This window comes from Phyllobates terribilis, unplaced genomic scaffold (assembly GCF_046119375.1).
Source record: "Phyllobates terribilis strain yellow unplaced genomic scaffold, ASM4611937v1 Scaffold_1__5_contigs__length_1240528914, whole genome shotgun sequence".
Taxonomy (NCBI): Eukaryota; Metazoa; Chordata; class Amphibia; order Anura; family Dendrobatidae; genus Phyllobates; species Phyllobates terribilis.
This window is the reverse complement of record NW_027362761.1, coordinates 960,612,672-960,628,576: the sequence shown is the minus strand read 5'-3', so window position 1 is coordinate 960,628,576 and position 15,905 is coordinate 960,612,672.

Genomic DNA, 15,905 nt, shown 5'->3' with positions numbered 1-15,905 from the left:
GGGTCTGGATGTTGGCGTCCTCCTTTTTTGTTTTTCCATAAAAAACTCGACTCTTGTCGACCGGTGGATGAATCGCTTCCTGAGCTGAAGGAATTGTAGTTGCGATGGCCAGCTTGGTAGCGGCGGTTGGGGGGACCGGAGGAGGCGTTCCATCTGTAGATCCGATTACTGCTGTAGTCCTCTTGGTCTCTCTGGAATTTCTGGCATTTACGTTCCTGTAGAGTTTTTGGTAGTCCGAAAAGATCTTGTCAGTCCTGTTTTTCAACGTCGTCCACTCGGTTGAGGACAAGTTGGCGGTGTTGGGTCTCAATGGCGGTAATAGTTTTCTGGCTTTCTTTGATGGCTCTCTGTAAGAAATCCACTGTGAGTATAATAATATCAAGAGAACACTTACTTAATATCTTTTTAAATTTTTCACAGTATTATTCGTTATCTGAAAAAAGAGTGGGTCGGAGATTACTCCTGAGACCCCTAGGGATCTTTCCCTGTCTATGATATTCGGCTAGAGTTACAGCGTGTAGGTCATAGGAGATGAAACGTCGTCTCTCTTTCTCGTAATCCTTGCTTCTTATCTCCTCTGAGGGAGTCTTAAGGAATTCACATGAGGTAGTTACTGATGACAGTATATTGTGGCTGGTGGTCTCGTCGTAGGCGAAAGTATCGCTTGACATCTGGAAGACCGGTGCAACGCTGAAGACCAGGTAATTTATAGAGTAAATAATTAGCGTGCACTCTTGTCATAAGAAGAGAGGTGCTGATGAAGAGACACGAGGTGCCCAATATGTATATAAAATTATATCATCGCACACTCATCGCACTATAGTGTATAATATGGACTTTCTGTTTAACCAATGTGATTTCCTATATTCCTACTCTTAACACCGTATTTCCTCTCTTTTAGTAGTGCGACTCAATGAATAAGGCCTGGATAAGGCCGAAACGTCTTCTGTCACCAATCACTGTCGCAATCACGTTTGATCGGTTTGATGTTATGCCAATGTTAATAAATGAACACTGCATTAGAACCCATGAGTGTGCGATGATATAATTTTATATACGTATTGGGCACCTCGTGTCTCTTCATCAGCACCTCTCTTCTTATAACAAGAGTGCACGCTAATTATTTACTCTATAAATTACCTGGTCTTCAGCGTTGCACCGGTCTTCCAGATGTCAAGCGATACTTTCGCCTACGACGAGACCACCAGCCACAATATACTGTCATCAGTAACTACCTCATGTGAATTCCTTAAGACTCCCTCAGAGGAGATAAGAAGCAAGGATTACGAGAAAGAGAGACGACGTTTCGTCTCCTATGACCTACACGTTGTAACTCTAGCCGAATATCATAGACAGGGAAAGATCCCTAGGGGTCTCAGGAGTAGAGATGAGCGGTGTTCGACTAGAACTGTTCGCCAATCTCAAATTCGAGCTGTTTTGGGCGGTGTTCGAGTTGTTCGACGAACCCGAACGATTTGCAAAAAATTCGGCTGTTCGAGGTTATGTTCGATAACTGTTCGTGCACCAAAAGCGTGTCCTGCATGTCTGGCGCTATTTAGAGCACCAATCATGCAGGGATTGTCTGCCACTCACTGTAATGCCACAGCCATGGTGGTTGTGGCATTACAGTGATTGCCCAAATCGATGGGAACAGTGCTCACAGTGAAACATGAAAAGCCGGCAATTCATCAGCGGCATACACCGGTACCCGACAATTTAGAACAGAAAGAATAGAGCATCACACATAGATTAGATAGATAGAAACATGTCAGTCACACATATAAGAAGCACAGTGACAGTGTTGCTTACTGTACTTGTCATTTAGTGTAAAGGATTTATCAAAAAAAATAATAGTGTTTTCATGCAACGTCTCTTTAAAAAAGCCGGCCGGCAATTCAGCATCTGTACCAGACAATTTAGAATAGAAGGAATAGAGAATCACACATAGATTAGATAGATAGAAACATGTCAGCCACATATATACGAAGTACAGTGACAGTGTTGCTTACTGTACTTGTCATTTAGTGTAAAGGATTTATTAAAAAATATAATAGTGTTTTCGTGCACCGTCTCTTTAAAAAAGCCGGCCGGCAATTCAGCATCTGTACCCGACAATTTATAACAGAAAGAATAGAGAATCACACATAGATTAGGTAGATAGAAACATGTCAGTCACATATATATGAAGTACTGTGACAGTGTTGCTTACTGTACTTGTCATTTAGTGTAAAGGATTTATTTAAAAAAATAATTGTGTTTTCATGCACTGTCTCTTTAAAAAAGCCGGCCGGCAATTCAGCTGCGGTACCCGACAATTTATAACAGACAGAATAGAGCTTCACACATAGATTAGATAGATAGAAACATGTCAGTCACATATATATGAAGCACTGTGACAGTGTTGCTTACTGTACTTGTCATTTACTGCAAAGGATTTATTAAAAAAAATAATAGTGTTTTCATGCACCGTCTCTTTAAAAAAGCCGGCCGGCAATTCAGCATCTGTACCCGACAATTTATAACAGACAGAATAGAGCTTCACACATAGATTAGATAGATAGAAACATGTCAGTCACATATATAATAAGTACAGTGACAGTGTTGGTTACTGTACTTGTCATTTAGTATTAAAATAAAGGATTTATTATTAAAAAAAATTGGCGTGGGGTTCCCCGTAATTTTAGTCTCTAGCGGAGGTTAAGCAGACAGCTGGGGCAGATGTTTGAAGCCTGGGAAGGGGGTAATACCCACGGAGCTTCCCAGACTACTAATATCAGCCCCCAGCTGAATACCTAGCCTTTACTAGCTATTAAAATGGGGGACCCCCCAAAAAAATGACGTGGGGTCCCCCCTAATTTAATAGCTAGCAAAGGCTAGGCAGACAGCTGGGGGCTGATATTAATAGCCCAGGAAGGGAACCATGAATATTGGCCCCCTCCCAGGCTAGAAACACCAGCCGTCAGCCGCCCCAGAAATGGCGCATCCATAGGATGCGCCAATTCTGGCACTTAGCCTCGCTCTTCCACGCTGCCCTGGTGCGGTGGCAGGGGGTAATAGGGTTGGGGTTGATGTCAGCTTATAATGCCAGCTGATATCAAGCCCAGGTTAGTAATGGAGAGGCGTCTATAAGACACCCCCATTACTAACCCCATAGTCAAAGTTAAAAGAAAACACAAACACCCAGAATAAAGTCCTTTAATTGAAATAAAGACACATTCCTTTATTGTTCTAAATTAAACCATACTTACCGTCACGCCCATTCCAGCTGAAGCCAACGATCTCCTGCAATAAAAGAAAAATAATAAAGCAACCTCATCCTTACCTTTCCATGGTTCCCACGACAGCTTCAGCTCTGCTACATCGAGATAACAGGCTGGACCGCAGCAGAACGCTGCCATCCAGCCTGTCATCCCGCAGACACTGAGAAGCGCAGGCATGCTTGCGCTCTGCAGTGTCTGGCTGTGACGGCATAAAGATGAGACGAGTTCATGTCCAATGAACTCGGCGCACCTCATGCACGTCACTGACAGCGTGGGAGAATTCTCCTGCACTCAGCACTTCAGCGTGAGAATTCTCCCACGCTGTCAGTGACGTGCATGAGGTCAGCTGAGTTCATTGGACATGAATGAGCTCACCTCATGCACGTCACTGACAGCGTGGGAGAATTCTCCTGCACTCAGCGCTTCAGCGTGAGAATTTTCCCACGCTGTCAGTGACGTGCATGAGGTGAGCTCATTCATGTCCAATGAACTCAGCTGACCTCATGTAAGTCACTGACAGCGTGGGAGAATTTTCACGCTGAAGTGCTGAGTGCAGGAGAATTCTCCCACGCTGTCAGTGACGTGCATGAGGTGCGCCGAGTTCATTGGACATGAGCTTGTCTCATCTTTATGCCGTCACAGTCAGACACTGAGGAGCACAAGCATGCCTGCGCTTCTGAGTGTCCGCGGGATGACAGGCTGGATGGCAGCGTTCTGCTGCGGTCCAGCCTGTCATCTCGATGTAGCAGAGCTGAAGCTGTCGTGGGAACCATGGAAAGGTAAGGATGAGGTTGCTTTATTATTTTACTTTTATTGCAGAAGACATTGGCTTCAGCTGGAATGGGCGTGACGGTAAGTATGGTTTAATTTAGAACAATAAAGAATTGTGTGTTTATTTCAATTAAAGGACTTTATTCTGGGTGTTGTGTTTTTTTAAATACTTTACTAGAAATTCATGGTGGTCATGTCTAATATTGGCGTGACCCCATGAATTTCGGGCTTAGGGCCAGCTGATAATGCCAAGCTGGCCTTAACCCCTTTATTACCCAGTGAGCCACCGCACCAGGGCCCTGGATGAGTTGGGTACAGCGCCAGAAGATGGAGCTTCTATGAACGCGCCATTTTCCGGGGTGGCTGCGGACTGCAATATGCAGCGGGTGGGGTCCAGAAAGCTTGGGCCTCCCTGCGCTGCAGATTCCAGCCCCCAGCTGCCTAGTTGTACCTGGCTGGGCACAAAAATAGGGCGAAGCCCCACGCATTTTTTTTTTAAATTATTTCATGAAATTCATGGAATAATTAAGAAAAAAAGGGCTTCCCTATATTGTTGTGTCCAACCAGGTACGAATAGGCAGCTGGTGGTTGGGGGCAGCCCGTCCCTGCCTGCTGTACCTGGCTGGACACAAATATAGTGCGAAGCCCCACGTCAATTTTTTTTAATTATTTCATGAAATAATTTTTTTAAAAAAGGGCTTCCCTATATTGTTGTGTCTGGCCAGGTACAAATAGGCAGCTGGTGGTTGGGGGCAGCCCGTTCCTGCCTGCTGTACCTGACTGGACACAAATATAGGGCGAAGCCCCACGTCAATTTTTTTTAAATTATTTCAGGAAATTCATGAAATAATGAAAAAAAAATTGATGTGGGGCTTCGCCCTATATTTGTGTCCAGTCAGGTACAGCAGGCAGGAACGGGCTGCTCCCAACCACCAGCTGCCTATTTGTACCTAGCCGGACACAACAATATAGGGAAGCCCTTTTTTTCTTAATTGTTCCATGAATTTCATGAATTAAAAAAAAAAATACGTGGAGCTTCGCCCTATTTTTGTGTCCAGCCAGGTACAACTAGGCAGCTGGGGGCTGGAATCTGCAGCGCAGGGAGGCCCAAGCTTTCTGGGCCCCACCCGCTGCAAATTGCAGTCCGCAGCCGCCCCGGAAAATGGCGCGTTCATAGAAGCGCCATCTTCTGGCGCTGTACCCAACTCATCCAGGGCCCTGGTGCGGTGGCTCACTGGGTAATAAAGGGGTTAAGGCCAGCTTGGCATTATCAGCTGGCCCTAAGCCCGAAATTCATGGGGTCACGCCAATATTAGACATGACCACCATGAATTTCTAGTAAAGTATTTAAAAAAAACACAAACACCCAGAAAAAAGTCCTTTAATTGAAATAAACACACAATTCTTTATTGTTCTAAATTAAACCATACTTACCGCCACGCCCATTCCAGCTGAAGCCAATGATCTCCTGCAATAAAAGTAAAATAATAAAGCAACATCATCCTTACCTTTCCATGGCTCCCACGACAGCTTCAGCTCTGCTACATCGAGATGACAGGCTGGACCGCAGCAGAACGCTGCCATCCAGCCTGTCATCCCGCAGACACTGAGAAGCGCAGGCATGCTTGCGCTACTCAGTGTCTGGCTGTGACGGCATCCAGATGAGCCGAGGTCATGTCCAATGAACTCGGCTCACCTCATGCACGTCACTGACAGCGTGGGAAAATTCTCACGCTGAAGCGCTGAGTGCAGGAGAATTTTCCCACGCTGTCAGTGACGTACATGAGGTGAGCCGAGTTCATTGTCGGCTCATCTGGATGCCGTCACAGTCAGACACTGAGGAGCGCAAGCATGCCTGCGCTTCTCAGTGTGTGCGGCATGGCAAGCTGGATGGCAGCGTTCTGCTGCGGTCCAGCCTGTCATCTCGATGTAGCAGAGCTGGAGCTGTCCTGGGAACCATGGAAAGGTAAGGATGAGGTTGCTTTATTATTTTTCTTTTATTGCAGGAGATCGTTGGCTTCAGCTGGAATGGGCGTGATGGTAAGTATGGTTTAATTTAGAACAATAAAGAATTGTGTCTTTATTTCAATTAAAGGACTTTATTCTGGGTGTTTGTGTTTTTTTTTTAACTTTGACTATGGGGTTAGTAATGGGGGTGTCTTATAGACGCCTCTCCATTACTAACCTGGGCTTGATGTCAGCTGGCATTATAAGCTGACATCAACCCCAACCCTATTACCCCCTGCCACCGCACCAGGGCAGCGTGGAAGAGCGAAGCTAAGTGCCAGAATTGGCGCATCCTATGGATGCGCCATTTCTGGGGCGGCTGAGGGCTGGTGTTTCTAGCCTGGGAGGGGGCCAATATTCATGGCTCCCTTCCTGGGCTATTAATATCAGCCCCCAGCTGTCTGCCTAGCCTTTGCTAGCTATTAAATTAGGGGGGACCCCACGTCATTTTTTTGGGGGGGTCCTCCATTTTAATAGCTAGTAAAGGCTAGGTATTCAGCTGGGGGCTGATATTAGTAGCCTGGGAAGCTCCGTGGGTATTACCCCCTTCCCAGGCTTCAAACATCTGCCCCAGCTGTCTGCTTAACCTCCGCTAGAGACTAAAATTACGGGGAACCCCACGCCAATTTTTTTTAATAATAAATCCTTTATTTTAATACTAAATGACAAGTACAGTAACCAACACTGTCACTGTACTTATTATATATGTGACTGACATGTTTCTATCTATCTAATCTATGTGTGATTCTCTATTCCTTCTATTCTAAATTGTCGGGTACAGATGCTGAATTGCCAGCCGGCTTTTTTAAAGAGACGGTGCATGAAAACACTATTATTTTTTTAAATAAATTCTTTGCAGTAAATGACAAGTACAGTAAGCAACACTGTCACAGTACTTCATATATATGTGACTGACATGTTTCTATCTATCTAATCTATGTGTGAAGCTCTATTCTGTCTGTTATAAATTGTCGGGTACTGCTGCTGAATTGCCGGCCGGCTTTTTTAAAGAGACGGTGCACGAAAACACTATTATATTTTTTAATAAATCCTTTACACTAAATGACAAGTACAGTAAGCAACACTGTCACTGTACTTCATATATATGTGACTGACATGTTTCTATCTATCTAATCTATGTGTGATGCTCTATTCCTTCATGTCTAAATTGTCGGGTACCGATGTATGCCGCTGCTGAATTGCCGGCCGGCTTTTTTAAAGAAAGCGTCTTCTGAGCAGTTTGTCAGCTTTTGGACACCTTTGAAGGTGTTTTCTATGTGTTCCTATGTGTTTTTGTTTGCCTGCCATTGGTTTTAACGGTGTTCGACGGTGTTCTAAGGTGTTCGACGAACAGTTCGACGAACAGTTCCTCGAACATCCCGGTGTTCGACGAACCGAACCGAACCCGAACACTACGGGGGTGGCTCAACACTACTCAGGAGTAATCTCCGACCCACTCTTTTTTCAGATAATGAACAATACTGTGAAAAATGTAAAAAGATATTAAATAAGTGTTCTCTTGATATTATTATACTCACAGTGGATTTCTTACAGAGAGCCATCAAAGAAAGCCAGAAAACTATTACCGCCATCGAGACCCAACTCACCGCCAACTTGTCCTCAACCGAGTGGACAACGTTGAAAAACAGGACTGACAAGATCCTTTCGGACTACCAAAAAACTCTACAGGAACATAAACGCCAGAAATTCCAGAGAGACCAAGAGGACTGCAGCAGTAATCGGATCTACAGATGGAACGCCTCCTCCGGTCCCCCCACCCGCCGCTACCAAGCTGGCCATCGCAACTACAATTCCTTCAGCTCAGGAAGCGATTCATCCACCGGTCGACAAGAGTCGAGTTTTTTATGGAAAAACAAAAAAGGAGGACGCCAACATCCAGACCCACAAGGAGATCGCGGAAACGAAAGGATGACAACCCGCTCCCAGGTAAGACATCGAACCTGGTAAAGAACATCTCCAGCTACACCCTCTCCCCCACTGAACTGGCAGTCTTACAGAAAGGCTTATCCTTCTGTCCGACACCAAACTGGGACTCATTCCAGTTGGAGAAGGACTTGCAACGCTTCTATCGATCCCTACGATTGAAGACTCACTTTGGACTGTCAAAAGAGACCTCCATATGCAGAGCACCTCCACCTGGGGGTGATACTGTAACGGAGCTTTCAATAGTCAATCTGGGGTTACGCACGCACAGTACATTCAATCCCCCACACACCAACCACGCAACCGAGACAACTATTGCCCTCATCACAAGGGACATTAGAAGCCTGCTACATGAGCAACAGTTAGGTTTCTTTCCCACACATCAAAACCTATCAAATGAGGAGAAAAGGGCCCTCAAGAGTCTGAGTGATAACAAAAACATTGTGATTAAACCAGCAGACAAGGGGGGTGCGACGGTCATCATGAACCGGACGAATTACATAGACGAGGTTAATCGCCAGCTGGCGGACACTACAACCTACGATCGTATCACCCATGACCCCACCCATAACATTCACTCTAAAATTCAAGCAATTCTTACCAGATATCTTGATTGTAAGGTAATTGACCAAAAAAACGCTACATTCCTAACCAACTCCCACCCAATAACCCCAGTGTTCTATATACTCCCTAAGATACACAAATCACTGACCAATCCTCCGGGGCGACCGATAGTAGCCTCTACCGACTCCATCCTTTCCCCTCTAGCGATTTATCTTGAGAAAATTCTAACACCACTTGTGAAGAAAACTAGAGCCTTCTTACTTGACACTAACGCCTTTCTGGAAATCATCAGGAAAACCCCATGCCTTTCCCCGACCAGTCAACTGGTTACACTGGATGTCAACAGTCTGTATACTTCCATAACCCATGAACTAGGCCTTGAAGCTTCAGCACATCTTCTCTCAGAATCTGATCTTTCCCCCCTCTCTATCCAATTCTGCTTGGATATACTGTCCCTAGTCCTACATCAAAACCACTTCCTGTTCGGCGATGACTTCTATGTACAAAGACGGGGCACCGCAATGGGCTCTAATGTAGCTCCAGCTTATGCCAATGCCTATATGCACAAGTTTGAGGAAGATTTCGTATACCCCAACGAGCTATTCAAACAGTACTGTACCACTTACCATCGATACATAGATGACATCTTTCTCATATGGCAGGGCCCACCAGAAACACTTGATTCCTTTTTCACACATATCAATTCAATCAGACCTGAATTACAGTTCACAATTACCAATGATTACAACCAAATTTCTTTCCTTGACACCTTAGTCATCCGTGATGGCAATAATAAACTAATAACCGACATCTTTTCGAAACCCACCGACTGTAACAGCCTCCTACATTATTCAAGCTGCCACACCAAATCTACAAAAAACAGCCTTCCACGTTCCCAATTCCACAGGGTGACTGGAATCGTATCCAACCCGGACACACTCTCTCGACATCTGCAGGAATTGGCGACTAAATTCAAAGAACGTGACTACCCCACCCAACTCCTACGACAAGAGACAGACCGAGCATTAGAACCCAAACCACCCCAGCTGATTACTACTAGCCCTGAGAGAATACCATTTGTACATACCTTCCATCCGCTAATACCTAAAGTCCAAGCCATCATTAGGAAGCACTGGCCTCTCCTATCTAGAGCCTATCCAGAAATCCCCGCATTTACCAATCCTGCACTTATGTGCGTCAAGCGGGCCCCTAACATCAGAGATAGGATTATTAGGGCTGACATAGGATCTTCCCGCACAACTGCCTCCCAACGCCTACTCAGTACCCGTCGTCACGGTACTTTCCCCTGCCTCAATTGTGCAGCATGTTCCAACATCATTAAATCTGATACCATCACGCACCCAAGGACAGGGAAAAGCTACCCCATCAGAGGCTTTTTCACATGTGATTCAAATTTTGTGGTCTACATCATCAAATGCCCGTGTGGTCTTCTATATGTAGGGGAAACCACACAACATATTAAAGATCGCATAGCGAGCCACAAGTCTACCATCCGCTGCTGCAAAAATTGGCTCCCATTACCCGATCACTTTACCAGAGCTAGACACACAGTGGCCCAACTCCGCTTCCAAGTAATTGAACATGTGGCAAGACCAAGGAGGGGTGGCAACCATATTAAATTACTGAAACAGCGGGAGTCCTATTGGATCCACACACTCCAGACACTATCCCCTAAAGGCTTGAACCGAGAAATTGACTGGATCCATTGATTCTACAAATTGCCATTTAACCTACTGAGTTTATTTCTCTCACCCCTAATCACTGACCTTTTTGTTCCTACAGACCCATTGAACACACTCTTAGGTGAGTTACCCTTTCTGACTTATTGATGTGCCCTTGTATATGCCATGATATCCCTCTTATCATTTGCCCCCCTTAATAGGCAACACTACTACAAGTACACTACTATCTGTACTACCAATGACTACATATACTGTATTAAGGGACCCAGGACATATAGTGAACAATTTGTGCGTATAGATTTCCTTTCTCTAAAAATGAGGTTTAGTCACCTTAATCCTGTTCCACTACCACAATTCCTGTGGATTATATATTCCTCATGGATGATTTACTGGAGTACCCTCTTTTCTCTCCCTATGGAGCTCTCACCCCTAGCAGCGCTGAATGCTCCTTTACTGGCATGACACGATATGCTGTGATGTGTACACGCTCTGCGCGTGCGTTAGCCAGCCAGCCATCAGTGATTACAGCGCACCATAGCAACCAAAACACACATACATGTGTTTTCCACTAGCGCGACGTCACTTCCGGTTTCCCGCCCCCTTTTGTGACGCACTTCCGCCCCAGCGCTCAGCGCGCACATACTTAAATGAGGACTCCCAGTGCACATTACACAGCGCTGGGAGACGGTCACGCCGCCCTCCTCCTCCCCTGCTACAACGAGCCATATCTGGGACTCCTGCACCACAGCCAGAAGCGGAAGCTAACAGGAACAAGGTACCCAGCTCCCAGGAGCCCTCCCCTTTCGCTCTTCCCCCACCTCACCTACTAATTGGGACATTCTCCCTACTCCAGTCCTCCACACTATATGAATAGCAATACAGGGAAAAGGCCACACCGCTCCTCTCTACTACATGAAACAGCCACAACAGGGACCCCAGCACTGTATCAAGACGTAGAGACTTCACGTCACACCAGTAAGAAAGTCTCCTATAGGCCGTGAACCAAGAGACATTAAAGGTAGTGGTCCGACTTCTCTAAAAAAACCCCTGCATGATTCTCTAGGCGCTTAACATGCATTTCTTACCATTACAGCACCATTTAAAGATTTCTATTCTATCTCTTATGGCATATACCTTCATGTGAACCCACTTAAGGTAACCCTACAGCATACTTTATGCTACTTGATGATTCCACTGTATATAATGTATATATGTATAATTGTGATTTTATTCTGCCTCCCTTTGCTTCTATCTCTCTCTCCCCTCTCCCCCCCATTCCTTTTTTCCCTTTCCCCCTCCCCTTTCCCCCTCTCGTCCTTCAATAGTGTATAATATGGACTTTCTGTTTAACCAACGTGATTTCCTATATTCCTACTCTTAACACCGTATTTCCTCTCTTTTAGTAGTGCGACTCAATGAATAAAGCCTGGATATGGCCGAAACGTCTTCTGTCGCCAATCACTGTCGCAATCACGTTTGATCGGTTTGATGTTATGCCAATGTTAATAAATGAACACTGCATTAGAACCCATGAGTGTGCGATGATATAATTTTATATATGTTCACAGACCAGCATGAAAGTTGGGCTGATCTCTGATGCAGTCATAAATCATCGGAGAGATAAAAGAGCTGGAAACTCCGCAACAAAAGGAACTCACTGACTGAATCTCAAGGTAACTTATTCTGCAGCCATCAATGTACTGGGAAAGGAAAAGCTGGTAAAGGCCGAACAGAGAAAATGTTACATGAAGCAAAACATTAAAAAGGATTATTAGACCAATATACATGTATTTAAAGGGATTGTCTGGTCTGAAGCTGAAGGTCTGCAGTCATCTATGTGACGCTCTGTGACTGCAGACTTGTAATCCTCACTAGAGATGAGCGTTGTTCTACTCGAACTGTTCGCCAATCTCAAATTCGAGCTGTTTTGGGCGGTGTTCGAGCCGTTCGGCGAACACGAACAATTTGAGAAAAATTCGGCTGTTCGAGGTTATGTTCGATAACTGTTCGTGCACCAAAATCATAACTGGATTTTTTCTCAGTAATGATGAAAATTAATGTTAATACGCAGTTTGAGTGTACAGCGGGGTGGGGGGAGGGGCAGGGGATGGATCTCTGCAGGAACAATGAAGATCTCCATTTTTTTTTCTCTTTCCCGCATTTGCAGTGGGGAGGTGCAATCTGTCAGCCTATCAGCAGCGCACACACGGAGCGAAGTGCTTTTTTTCACACAAGCAAGGGCATGTGTCATTGGCAGTGTATGTCACATGTCCTTGCCCTATAAGACCAAGCCATTTTCCCCGTCGCCACCATTTTCTCACTGCTGCAGCTGCGTGTTAGACGGCACCGCTGTTGCTGTGTGCGCTATACCTTGTTAATTTCAAGCCAATTTTCGCACAAATCTACAGATAGCTTGGGAGTAGGGAATAGTTGTGATTGCAGTCCTTTTAAGGACTAGGTTACAGCATTTCCTATGACTTTTATCAGGCAGGTCTGTGCTCTTAAATAGATAGATTGTGGGAGTAAAGACTAATTGTAATTGGAGTCCTTTTCAGGACTAGGTTACATCAGTTCCTATCAGTTTTTGCCAGGCAGGTCTGTGCCAGTGCTGTGCAAGTTTTTTTCACAGCATTTGGCTGAATCTAGCAAAGCTAATCCTTTTTGGCCTATTGCAGAGTGTGTTAGTCAGTGGAGTAGCCTATCTGTGTTGCAAGATATACCACCTGTGTATAGAATACCAATTTTTTTACTGCACCTAGTGAAGTAAAATCTTTTGGGCATAGCATCATTATATTAGTCCATCTATACTGACCTCCATCAGGTTGCAAATTGAATATAATTTTTTTCTGCATCTAGCTCTGAAAAAATATTGGGCTTCTAGCTGTGTGTGGGACTTGTTCTATTAATCCATCTATACAGACCTCCATCAGGTTGCAAACTGAATATATTTTTTTCTGCATCTACCTCTGAAAAAATATTGGGCTTCTAGCTGTGTGTGGGACTTGTTGTATTAGTCCATCTATACTGACCTCCATCAGGTTGCAAACTGAATATATTTTTTTCTGCATCTACCTCTGAAAAAATATTGGGCTTCTAGCTGTGTGTGGGACTTGTTCTATTAATCCATCTATACAGACCTCCATCAGGTTGCAAACTGAATATATTTTTTTCTGCATCTACTTCTGAATAAATATTGGGCTTCTAGCTGTGTGTGGGACTTGTTCTATTAATCCATCTATACAGACCTCCATCAGGTTGCAAACTGAATATATTTTTTTCTGCATCTACCTCTGAAAAAATATTGGGCTTCTAGCTGTGTGTGGGACTTGTTCTATTAATCCATCTATACAGACCTCCATCAGGTTGCAAACTGAATATAATTTTTTTCTGCATCTACCTCTGAAAAAATATTTGGGCTTCTAGCTGTGTGTGGGACTTGTTCTATTAGTCCATCTATACTGACCTCCATAAGGTTGCAAACTGAATATAATTTTTTTCTGCATCTACCTCTGAAAAAATATTTGGCCTTCTAGCTGTGTGTGGGACTTGTTCTATTAGTTCATCTATACTGACCTCCATCAGGTTGCAAATTGAATATAATATTTTTCTGCATCTAGCTCTGAAAAAATGTTTGGCCTTCTAGCAGTGTGTGGGACTTGTTCTATTAGTCCATCTATACTGACCTCCATCAGGTTGCAAACTGAATATAATTTTTTTCTGCATCTACCTCTGAAAAAATATTTGGGCTTCTAGCTGTGTGTGGGACTTGTTCTATTAGTCCATCTATACTGACCTCCATAAGGTTGCAAACTGAATATAATTTTTTTCTGCATCTACCTCTGAAAAAATATTTGGCCTTCTAGCTGTGTGTGGGACTTGTTCTATTAGTCCATCTATACTGACCTCCATCAGGTTGCAAATTGAATATAATATTTTTCTGCATCTAGCTCTGAAAAAATGTTTGGCCTTCTAGCAGTGTGTGGGACTTGTTCTATTAGTCCATCTATACTGGCCTCCATCAGGTTGCAAACTGAATATATTTTTTTCTCCATCTACCTCTGAAAAAATATTGGGCTTCTAGCTGTGTGTGGGACTTGTTCTATTAATCCATCTATACAGACCTCCATCAGGTTGCAAACTGAATATATTTTTTTCTGCATCTACCTCTGAAAAAATATTGGGCTTCTAGCTGTGTGTGGGACTTGTTCTATTAATCCATCTATACAGACCTTCATCAGGTTGCAAACTGAATATATTTTTTTCTGCATCTACCTCTGAAAAAATATTGGGCTTCTAGCTGTGTGTGGGACTTGTTCTATTAATCCATCTATACAGACCTCCATCAGGTTGCAAACTGAATATAATTTTTTTCTGCATCTACCTCTGAAAAAATATTTGGGCTTCTAGCTGTGTGTGGGACTTGTTCTATTAGTCCATCTATACTGACCTCCATAAGGTTGCAAACTGAATATAATTTTTTTCTGCATCTAGCACTGAAAAAATATTTGGCCTTCTAGCAGTGTGTGGGACTTGTTCTATTAGTCATCTATACTGACCTCCATCAGGTTGCAAATTCAAAATAATTTTTTGTCTGCATCTACCTCTGAAAAAATATTTGGCCTTCTAGCAGTGTGTGGGACTTGTTCTATTAGTCCATCTATACTGACCTCCATCAGGTTGCAAACTGAATATAATTTTTTTCTGCATCTAACTCTGAAAAAATATTTGGCCTTCTAGCAGTGTGTGGGTCTCATTGTATTAGGCCATCTATACCAAGCTCCACCAGCTTTTCAATTAATAATAATTTTTCGCTGCATCTAGCCCTGAAAATAATTTTTCTTCCCAATAGTGGTAGCAATAGAAATATGGGGCGCGCTCCTGGCTTACAAAAATATACGCTTCATAACAAAAAACACCAGCTTAGCGCACTGTATTAATAAGATGGCATCATTGTCTCTCCCAGTGCTAGGCCTACTACCCAGGCTAGCATTCCTGTGCCTAAAACACAATGTATGGGTCCGCGCTAGCCACTATGTTGAGGGGTCTAAAGCTGCTGCTAACGCTTTATAACAATTCAATTGGCAGATTTTCACAGAGCTCTTCCACAATGCCCACCCATCGGGACAACAGTTGCCCACCTTCCCTATGGGATCTAGTGGCGAATAGTTGATGCCATTAATCAGAGCGTCAGTTGCCCCGTCGACGTGGCAAGCATACGGTAAGGCATGGGAAGAGTGAACACGACTAGTAGCAGGCAGACGGGTTGACCAATGTGAACAAGCCAGATCACAAGTCACCATAGAATTTCTCCACCAGCTAATGATGAGGGGCATATCAGGGGCGTCAGCGCAGCGGTGTCTGACCGGAGTAGCATTTCACTTCCAACTACTGAATTGGGGAGATGTGACAAAGATTCATCATCAGACAATCCATAAAAGGGTGGAAAAGGGGTCAGCCAAGTCAGGAGTGTAGACGTCCCGTCCCGTGTCACTAAAACTGATTTCTCACATCATATCCCTAACACCATTAACATGACACTCACAATTTGAAGCAACACTACTGTCTACTGCATTTGTGATCGCCTTCTTCGGGGCGCTATGCATAAGCGAATTAGTCCCTCAATCCAAAATTAACACCAGTGGAGGCTTATTACACC